Source organism: Uloborus diversus, chromosome 1 (assembly GCF_026930045.1).
Source record: "Uloborus diversus isolate 005 chromosome 1, Udiv.v.3.1, whole genome shotgun sequence".
Taxonomy (NCBI): domain Eukaryota; kingdom Metazoa; phylum Arthropoda; class Arachnida; order Araneae; family Uloboridae; genus Uloborus; species Uloborus diversus.
Genome location: NC_072731.1, coordinates 82,440,080 through 82,448,256, shown reverse-complemented (window position 1 = coordinate 82,448,256; position 8,177 = coordinate 82,440,080).

The window sequence follows — 8,177 nt, the reverse complement described above, 5'->3', positions numbered from 1 at the left end:
TAAAATGAGATTAACTGAACATCACTTTTCCGATTTTGAGATCAATGAATTATGCAATTTAACACGTTCTTGCTTAAAACTAAACACGTTTGTTTTCGACGGTAATTTTTTCCGTATGACTGAAGGTCTTGCTATGGGCAACCCTTTGAGTCCAATTCTAAGTGATTTGTACATGCACTATTTCGAACTTAAATTATTTAAAATTATACAATTTGATTTTTACGTCTTGACGACATTTTTGTGCTTTTGGACTCGTCTGTCAGTGACCTTGATAACCTTTTATCCATCCTAAATACTATTGACCCACATATTCAATTTACTGTTGAATTGGAATCTGGAAATCATCTTTCTTTTCTTGATGTGTCCATCACTCGTCATAATAATATGTTTACAACTACTGTTTTCCGTAAACCCTTTGCTGTTTCTCTTCCCCCCCACAAGTTATCCGTTCACCCTCCTAAACAAAAATTGGCTGCTTTTGGATCTTTTATTTACCGTGCTTTAGCCATTTGTTCAAATTCCAATTTACTTTCATCAGAACTGAATTACCTACGAGGTATTGCGGTTGATCGGGGATTCACATCAGATATTATTGATACCATTTATAAGAAGCTATGTAGCTCAGCTAACAAAAATCAAACACTTGCTCCTGTGAACTATTCGAGTTCCGTTGTCTTACCCCTTTTTCCTAAAATCAGTCTACAAATTGCCAAAATCTTAAAAAAGTTTCATTTTACCGTCACTTTTTCTCCTGTTAATAAATTAAAATTTTCACAGCTTAAACACCCTGTTCAGAACCTTGACAAATGGGGCATTTATAGTGTTTCCTGCCAGTGCAAATTGGCCTACATTGGGCAGACTCGACGATACCTCAAATTCCGGATAAAAGAACACGAAAACTACGTCAAAAAACAGGATCTCAAACGCTCCTCGATTGCTCAACATTGTTGGTCTTGTGGCCATAATTTTATTTTTTCTTCCGCCAAAGTTATTCACGAGTGTTCGTCCATTCATGATTTAGATTTTTGGGAGTCATATTACATATGGAAAAATGCTAATTTAATCGTCAATGATTTGTCTAGCACTCCCCCTTTTCCTAATGTTTGGAAGTCTGTTATTTGATTTATTTTTTGTCCGTGACGTTTTCTCCTGAGTGTAACTGTCCTCTGTAGTTCTGACGTAACCTTGACGTCATCGTTTCCAGGTACTGCTCTCATATCTTTTACAACTCGTCTCTCATTCCAATGTTCGCCTCGACTGTGTTTTAGTCGGGTTGAACCTGTCTTCGTTTTTAATTGCACTGATGATGGCACTTGTATTTTAGAGTGCCGAAACAGCTGTTTGCTGTTTTTTTAACCTTTTTTCGTTTTGAATTTGTACTTTATATACGTTGTCATATTTTATTCACTATGCAGTACAAAGTTTTCGACTACTTTTTATGTATTTGTTTTAATTGTTTGAGTATTTTTTGAGTATTTATTATTCAATATTTATTGATTGTTATAAAACAAAAATCAAGCACTAAAAACCGAAATGAAAAATCTTAATATGTTTTTTTACAGACGTAATGAAAAATGGTATCATTTCTAAATATTCGAAAAAGCGAAAGCTTTGAAGTGTTAATAGGAGAGCTTAATTTGAGATTAGGCATCTGTTGGTGTTGAACAGAAAGCTATTGAGCTCAGAATAGCTTTCAAGATTGTGCTTTAATGTTTGTTAACAATTGAAGTTTAAAGAAATTAATTAAGTACGAGTAAATAAGTTTTCGGGAGCTACAAGAGTTATTTATTATTCTGTTAATTATTTTGCTGTTAAATAAAACTTGGAGATGTGGGATGAAGTTCAATAGCACTTAAGCTCTAAAAGTGAAGTAAACTTGTTCAAATTTGTAAATTGCAAGAAAAGAAATTGAAAAGAAAGATCCGGTGAAACATTATCCTGCAAGGAGTTTTGATCCGAATAAGCGTCATTTGTGGGAAACTTAGATCTACTACTAGTTTTAATAAACCTGAAGAACCTTCGCAGTCAAAACAAACAAATTAAGAGTTTAAAGAGGGGAGGAAATGTTCGAAATGAAAACAGTTAGGAAGAAAATAATGAGAGGAAATGGCTTGTGTGAGCTTCAGTAGAGAGAACGAGAGTGAAATGTGAACAAAAAAGTTGAGGAAGTGAAGATGTAAGACTAAGTAGTCTAAGAAAAGATGAAAAAATCTAAAGTTATGTTCTGAGAAAAGAGATGAACAGGAGAAATGAAGAAGTACGACAAATTCAAACATAAAAGAATGAAAATTGAAAAACATAATGGAAAAAGAGTGGGAAGGAATTAATGTTAAAAATATATGTATGATGCAGAAATTTCTTTGGCATAGAGTGTATGAATTCCTAATTTAACCATCATGTTTACACATTTCCATCAAATGAAAAATAAGCCCAGATTGTTCAATGTATTTCACTATTCTTTCAAAGACGAGTTCTATGAAAATACTTAAACCCACTACTAAAAAATAGTTCGAAGGAATTAACTGATGCGTGATCAAAACATTACATATATAGCAGAAACTTATTTCCGTTACAAATAAATTTACTGCAATTGAAAAGGAAGCGTTTTATGATAAACTTAAAAAGCACTACTTTTGTTGAAAATAAATAAAAGCTATTTTTGCTTCGAAACTATTTGTTTTAGATGCAATATAAGACTTCTAGGGTCCATTTGTGAGCTGAAGAAAAATAAATGCATCAAATCAGATATTGCAATTCACCGAGTGACCTTTGGAACATTGGTTCGACTCCAATAATAGAACTGCAACACAATACCCACTTTTTCTGTTTCGTTTATACTCCTACCACTCTTTCCAAGGCCGAAATTGATTTCCTTTCCGAAGAATATTTCCTTTTTTTATTATGTTACCGCTTAAGCATTTTATTTAGAGCATGTCATTATCAATTTTCTGCATGATATCGACTTAAGAAACATCTATTGATACACAGAACTAAATACTTTGCGCGTGCTCATATGAAAGAAATTTAACCGTTACGGTAAAACTTAGTTTTCTTTGATGCTCATTAAACTGCAAAAAAAAAAGAAAAACTATTTCTCATTGTTAGTTTTCAATGATATAGAAGTTTATAGTGACCTTATTGAAACGTTTACTTAATTGGAAGTTTGTTTTTGCCTGTTTTGGCTAAAATAAAATTAAGTTCAACAAATGTAAGTATGCGTTATAAAACTGGATAAACTTCGTGTTTACTATGGTTAAATGTTATGTTTAAGAGCCTGTGTTATAGAAAACATCAGCTGTAAAATATTAGATAAGCAGGTGTCATGTAAAAAGTCTGATTATGTCCTCTAGATTCTAGATAATCAATTGCAAATGGGTTGTTTCTGAAATTTTAAAAGTGTTATTTTTCTGAAAGAGCATACTTAAAAACATAGGAGTTAACCATTTTTTAAATAATTTCATAAAGTTTAATATTTATTAACAACTAGCCGCCTGCGGCGACCAGCTGGTCCGCCTTTTTACGCCATTCGCCTTTTTGCGCCAGAGTTGCCGCCTTCGGCGGCTGCTTAGACAATTTAGCAACGGTATTAATCGATGTTTTTCTCTTTTTTCTCAATATTATCATTCGCCTTTTTACACCGATGTTGCCGCCTTCGGCGGCTGCTTAAACAAATTTTGTGGCGGTATCAATCAATCTATATCTATGTATATCATTAGTAGTTTGAATAAAATATTTTCTAGATCTATCTCCAATTCCGTCGTTTGGAATATTTTTAAAGGAGGGGGAGACACAAACGACGTACTCTTCATGCAAATTTTGTCCAAAAATAACAAAAAGCACTTCCACTTTTATGTGAAAGCATTGTTTTTTCAAAGTCATGGTGTGGGGGGGGGGGGGCACTGACATCCCGTTGAAATTCCTTAAATGACGGGCATGCCTCTTTCTTGCTGTCCATCTGCTATATCGAACTCTATATTTGTCTATCTATCAATCTATACGATCTGCGCATGTCTACCTCCTGACAGTACAATCTTTTTTTATTTATATAAGTATTAATTCGAAAACAAAAACATTTTTTGTCCACTCAACCTCTATCTATCTCTGCATCTACCTAACCTAACCGCCAATTCGTAACAGAAACGAAGATCATGCAAAAAATCGCGGGCTTTATTTATTTAATCAAAGTAGCCCTCAAAAATAAAGGCACTATGTTCCCCATAGTGTTCAAAAAGTAGCTCTTGCAAAAAAAAAAAAAAAAAAAAAAGGTGAAGAGAAGGCAAACGATTTCAGTTGGATCACGTGATGAGGTAAGCTCGAAATCAGCCGGCAAGCGAAAAGCTCGCGTTGTGTTCTGCCATTAAAAAAATTGTAAAAAAAAAACTATTGCGTATTTTTCAAAACTTTTTTCTTCTGAAGGGGGCGGAATGTTTTTACTATTACTGACTAAAATTTTAGAATTGAGGGTTCAATACTTGTCGCAGGATGGGTTTCGAAAAAAACTAAACCCAGAAAAAAATGTAAAATAAAGGTTTTTTCAAAAATCTATAAAAAATACAAAAATTGCTCTATCTTCAAACTTTTTTCATTCATCATATTTAAAATTAAATTTCCTACACAATAATACAAAAAATATCCGTCTGGCGCGATTGGTTCGGGATCTGTGAGGTCAAAAGTACTAAAAAGTGCTAAAAATAACATAAAACATTAAATAACTTTTTTTCTAATTAAAATATCAAAAATCGAAGCCCGAGGTGCACATTTTCAGCAAAAACTGCACCTGTGTATCAAATTTCATCTTTCTAGGCCTTACCGTTTTCCCAGGATACGCGCCACAAACACACACACACACAAACATCTTGTTTTATTATATGTATAGAAGATAGATTATTTTAGTCGGCGCGCAGACCAAAATTCATTTTCTACACTCTGCACAAGTGATGAAATGTTATTCACTGATGCCATTAGGGAACAGTGCAAATTTTCATGTAATAGCAATGCGGTTGACAGTAAAGCCTTGACATTTAGCGCGCCAAAGTACATCACTTATGACGTCATAAAGACCACGCCTTATTTCCGAAATCGGACATTTAAAAAAATTACATTAAAAATAACTGTTGGGAAAATAAAAGTTTTTTCTGCCTCAATCTTATTTTTATTATTTTTTGCTTATTCTATCAATTTCAGTGGCTAAAAGTAGTACTTTTGACTGAAAGAAACAACTCCATTGTTGTTTATTTATATAGAAAAGGAAAAAAGACAGAGAAAAAGAAAAAGTAAATAGAAGAAAGGCTTGCTAAACTGCAAAGAAATATACATCATCCTGAATGTATAGATAGTAATTTAAACACTGTGCTATGCATAGATAAAAACTCTTATTAAATTAATCTTTTCGACCACAAAGTCGTAATACTGTTTTCTACTGTCGAATAAAAAAAGATTATTACATTTAAATCAAGCAAAGGCAGTCATGTTTCACTTGAAAATTAATAGTAGAAGCTTCTATATCCTGCTTGTGAACGTGAAAATTCATCTTGTCAAAAAGAAATTCCAGTTCAGTTTTTCACTTAGTTTCCTTCTTTCTCTCTCTCTTTTTTTATTTAAATCAGAGACTCTTTTTGTTTTAAATGTCTTGATATCTCAAAGACACATACTTTTCTGAAAACACGTAAGAGGTTTAAGGATGTCTCTCAAATGCTAGTATTCATTGATTTTTTGATTTTTACATTTGAAAGTGTTTTCAGAGGTTGCGTCATCTGAAAGCAGGTCCGTCATTCAAGGGATCAGAGGGGCGTTTTTCCGCCATGTAAGTGGGCGTAGTTTCTGATGTTTTCTTCTACAATTTGCACTGAGTATAAACCCTTTTCTCCTTTCCCTGGAAAAGTTGAATCAGCGTGCTTGATTAAAGATTAAAGCAATATGTGAAGAAGAGAAATGTTTTCTTAACTTCTTATTGAGTGAAGAATGTTATATAATTATGAGAAGACAAACCACGCAACGTAATTAATAGTGCAAAAAAAAAGTAAAAAATATAAAAACCAATTTGAATTCTGAGATTTTGAATTCAAATTACGTTTTTCGCAATCACGAGTTTTGGCAGGACCCTACTCATTGGAGTTATTGTTTCTAGAAACGGTTTCTGTCTCCTCAAGTCTGTTCCTCCTCCTGGGAGGTTACGTGTGTACAGTTAGTTGTGTGGGTGCAGGCGTGTGCGTATGTAGGCTTGCGTGAGTGCATGTGTAGGCTAGGCTTGTGTGTGTGTGTAGACCTGCGTGTATGCACGTAGGCGTAAGTGTATGTGTGTAAAGCGAGTGTGTGTGTCAGCATGTATGTGCATCAGTGTGTAAAGGCACGTGTGTGTGTAGGACATGCATGCCACCGGATTCCGGGAGCCAGTGGTCAGGACCAGAGGAGGCACGCCTGCCAACGGGCGGTGGTGCTGCAGAGGTAGCTTATTTATTTCCTGTTCAAGTTAAGAAAGGAACCACAACATCAAGGACGGTCAAATTAAAACAATAAACAATCGTGATTGCTCAAAAAAAGTCATATAGACAGTCATTTGGACGGGAAACAAAGCACAGCAAGAAAATGGGACGAAAGAGAGAGAAAAGTCCACAGCAAAACTCAAAAACGTAAAGTGAGAGAGTAAGTTGATTCACTTGCCTGGTTTTGCCAAAATATCCTTGAATCCCACTATGTAGTTACATCGTTTTCGTAATTAAACTATGGAAATATTCTTATCAGTTATTGCCATAACCTTTTTTTTCCCATTCTTCCTGGTTATAGCTAAACTTCGTAAATAACTCTATGCTAAATCAGCAAATTTCCACCTTTTTGAACGTTGCTCAGATAGTTTGGTTTGTTGTTTTGAAATTTTTTTAGTATTCTTCATATTTTTCTCTTGTTATATAAAACGGCACGTTTTAATTTTTCATTCAACATGTTTTTTAGCAGTGCAAATTTATTGGTAACACTATCGATTAATCGATCGGTTTCGTCTATCGATATTTTTTTTTTAATCTATCGATATAACTATCGAATTTAAACCAATGATTTTAGATAAAGTCAATTTAAAATTTGGAGTATTGTACTTTTAAAAGATGAGTTAGGGAGAAGCAAAGTGATGTAAGTGGCAAAATTAAAAATTTGGAGATAACCAGTACAAATGGTAGGTGTACATCGCCTCTGTCTTGGGGCAAGAGATAGTACTAGTAGCTTTGGTAGATGCTGCTAGACAGCGTGATTTTTGAAAAAAAGCTGTGAAAGTCTACCTAGGACGTTATCTTTAAACGCATTTTACTTGAAACATGAAAGTGTCCACTTACATCCCTTTGCTTCTCACTGCCTCATATATCCTTTGTTTCGAGTTCGGTACACTTTATTCTCCGTCTTTACCAGTCTAGTTTTTTTAAAGATGAAGAACCCAAGATATTCATCTGGAATAAGATATAATGTAATTTAAGATACATTCTATACTTATAAAACAAGACTCGTAGTCCCCCAACTTATTTATTTCCTGTTTCCTAACAAAAAAATGTGGAATAAAAATTGTCTTTGTTATTTAAAAAAATATATGCTATGCTAAAATATTCCCTTGATGGTATTAGTGTGTCTTTACTAAAGTAAATTTCCCTTTTTGTATACAAACTAGAATAGTGTGTTTGAAATGATTTTTTTAATGCAACAAAATGATTAAGAAGAGTAAAAATAAAAAATGTTACTGCATGTTTAAAACGTTTCCAAAATTTCGGCACATCTATCCATTAATAGATAGTTTTCTTCAAAGTCATCAACAATATTACTTTATACGGCTAACTGAAGTTTTACACCGTTATTAAACTGAAGTTTTACACCGTTATTAATCAGTTAATTCGTTCATTTATTTCTTTAACCCTTTGAAGGATAGTGACTTTGTTTGAGGCAACCTCGTCATTTATTTTGTTATTTTTTCAGCCCTCTGACGCAGTGCTCAACATTTGGCAAATTCGGTTTTTGCATGTGGATTATAATAGTGAGTTTTAAATGATATTTTTAATTAACACAATTATGATAAGAACGTATAAAGTTTAAAGCTACTTCATACAAATTTTTTTTTTACAAAATTTCACTCTTATCCGTAAATCAATACTTTTCTTCAAAACTACTGATAGCATTATTTTTTACGGCTACCAGTAGTTTTA